Source organism: Orbicella faveolata, unplaced genomic scaffold, assembly GCF_042242905.1.
Source record: "Orbicella faveolata isolate gen_17 unplaced genomic scaffold, um_ofav_v1 contig_16, whole genome shotgun sequence".
NCBI classification, from domain to species: Eukaryota; Metazoa; Cnidaria; class Anthozoa; order Scleractinia; family Merulinidae; genus Orbicella; species Orbicella faveolata.
Genome location: NW_028301543.1, coordinates 1 through 2,500, shown reverse-complemented (window position 1 = coordinate 2,500; position 2,500 = coordinate 1). Strand labels below are relative to the sequence as shown.

Genomic DNA, 2,500 nt, shown 5'->3' with positions numbered 1-2,500 from the left:
ATGTGAGAGCGCCAAACTTGGCGCCTGCACGTAACTCGAGCTGGCCAATTGTTTCGCGCAAAACGTTTTGAAAATGGTGAAAATCTTAAGAGTGCTTATGGTATATGGGCACCAACGCCCAGTTTTAAGATAGTGTAGCAAATCCCCTTAACGATGATGTGACAGCGCTAAACTTGGCGCCTGCACGTAACTCGAGCTGGCCAATAGTTTGCCGCAAAAAGTTTTGAAAATGGTGAAAATCTTAAGGGTGCTTATAGATTAGGGGGACCAACGCCCAGTTTTAAGATAGTGTAGCACACCCCCCTTAACGATGATGTGACAGCGCCAAACTTGGCGCCTGCACGTAGCTCGAGCTGGCCAATAGTTTGCCGCAAAAAGTTTTGAAAATGGTAAAAATATTAAGGGTGCTTATAGATTAGGGGGACCGACGCCCAGTTGTAAGATAGTGTAGCACACCCCCCTTAACGATGATGTGACAGCGCCAAACTTGGCGCCTGCACGTAACTCGAGCTGGCCAATAGTTTGCCGCACAAAGTTTTGAAAATGGTGAAAATCTTAAGGGTGCTTATAGATTAGGGGGACCGACGCCCAGTTTAAAGATAGTGTAGCACACCCCCCTTAACGATGATGTGACAGCGCCAAACTGGGCGCCTGCACGTAACTCGAGCTGGCCAATAGTTTGCCGCAAAAAGTTTTGAAAATGGTGAAAATTTTAAGGGTGCTTATAGAATAGGGGGACCGACGCCCAGTTTTAAGATAGTGTAGCACACCCCCCTTAACGATGACGTGACAGCGCCAAACTTGGCGCCTGCACGTAACTCGAGCTGGCCAATAGTTTGCCGCACAAAGTTTTGAAAATGGTGAAAATCTTAAGGGTGCTTATAGATTAGGGGGACCGACGCCCAGTTTAAAGATAGTGTAGCACACCCCCCTTAACGATGATGTGACAGCGCCAAACTGGGCGCCTGCACGTAACTCGAGCTGGCCAATAGTTTGCCGCAAAAAGTTTTGAAAATGGTGAAAATTTTAAGGGTGCTTATAGAATAGGGGGACCGACGCCCAGTTTTAAGATAGTGTAGCACACCCCCCTTAACGATGACGTGACAGCGCCAAACTTGGCGCCTGCACGTAACTCGAGCTGGCCAATAGTTTGCCGCACAAAGTTTTGAAAAAGTGTAAAATCCCAATTTTGCGCTCTTTAGGGTGTGGTCTTTGAGCTTCGGGTTTTCGTCGGGAAATTTCGGCAATCATCGGTCATCTTCGTGGAAATCTCTTCGTTTTCGTAACTCTGACATGCAGACGCATGTTTGGAATGCCATGGGGAGCGCTTTGGAGCAGTTTCGAAAAATCGAAATTTTCGACATTTTTCTAAGTGTCTAAACTTGGTTGGGGGAATAGACGGTTTCGGGTTATAATGTAGGGCAGGCATCGGGAAAGACCGAAAGAGCAATTGAGCTGTATCGGTCCGTAACAGTAAGCCCTGCTCGGTAATGTGTTCTCGGGCAGGAAAGGAGGGTATTTGGAGGAAAAAGGAGCAAAGTCGACCAAACTTGCTCGGTCGGTAGCATGAAATGACTGAACTTGAAGCCAAGTTGTCTCGGTGTGGACAACGAGAGAACGGATGGATGTTGTACCTGATGGCCTTTGGCCAAGAATAGCGGCTTAGATTCGGAAGAATCATTCTTCCCCGATGTATCTTGTCGGCATTCCGTGTACTTGGCTGTCTCACTGGTATGCCGGAAGCTTACTAGGGTGAAGCAGTGGAAAGACGTGGCAAAGAGAGAACGGGTTTCCCTCGGACAGGGTCGAACGCCTCGTGCGTCTTCCATGGCCGGGAGGATTCCCAGTGCAGCTTGACGGTGGAATGCCAGCCTCCTTTCAAAGGAAGCAGACGCAATAGGGTTCCCGCCGGGTTCCCTGAGGGATAGCTACCTGGTTGATCCTGCCAGTAGTCATATGCTTGTCTCAAAGATTAAGCCATGCATGTCTAAGTATAAGCACTTGTACTGTGAAACTGCGAATGGCTCATTAAATCAGTTATCGTTTATTTGATTGTACCATTACTACTTGGATAACCGTAGTAATTCTAGAGCTAATACATGCGAAAAGTCCCGACTTCTGGAAGGGATGTATTTATTAGATTAAAAACCAATGCGGGTTCTGCCCGGTTCTTTGGTGATTCATAGTAACTGATCGAATCGCACGGCCTTGAGCTGGCGATGTTTCATTCAAATTTCTGCCCTATCAACTGTCGATGGTAAGGTAGTGGCTTACCATGGTTGCAACGGGTGACGGAGAATTAGGGTTCGATTCCGGAGAGGGAGCCTGAGAAACGGCTACCACATCCAAGGAAGGCAGCAGGCGCGCAAATTACCCAATCCTGACTCAGGGAGGTAGTGACAAGAAATAACAATACAGGGCTTTTCCAAGTCTTGTAATTGGAATGAGTACAACTTAAATCCTTTAACGAGGATCCATTGGAGGGCAAGTCTGGTGCCAG

The 2,500-nt window shown here is 47.7% G+C and overlaps 1 pseudogene; it reads left to right on the top strand.

Moving 5' to 3' along the window:
• Window positions 1-1,929: 1,929 nt before the first annotated feature.
• Window positions 1,930-2,500, top strand: LOC149113032 (small subunit ribosomal RNA; annotated as a pseudogene; the record flags this gene model as incomplete).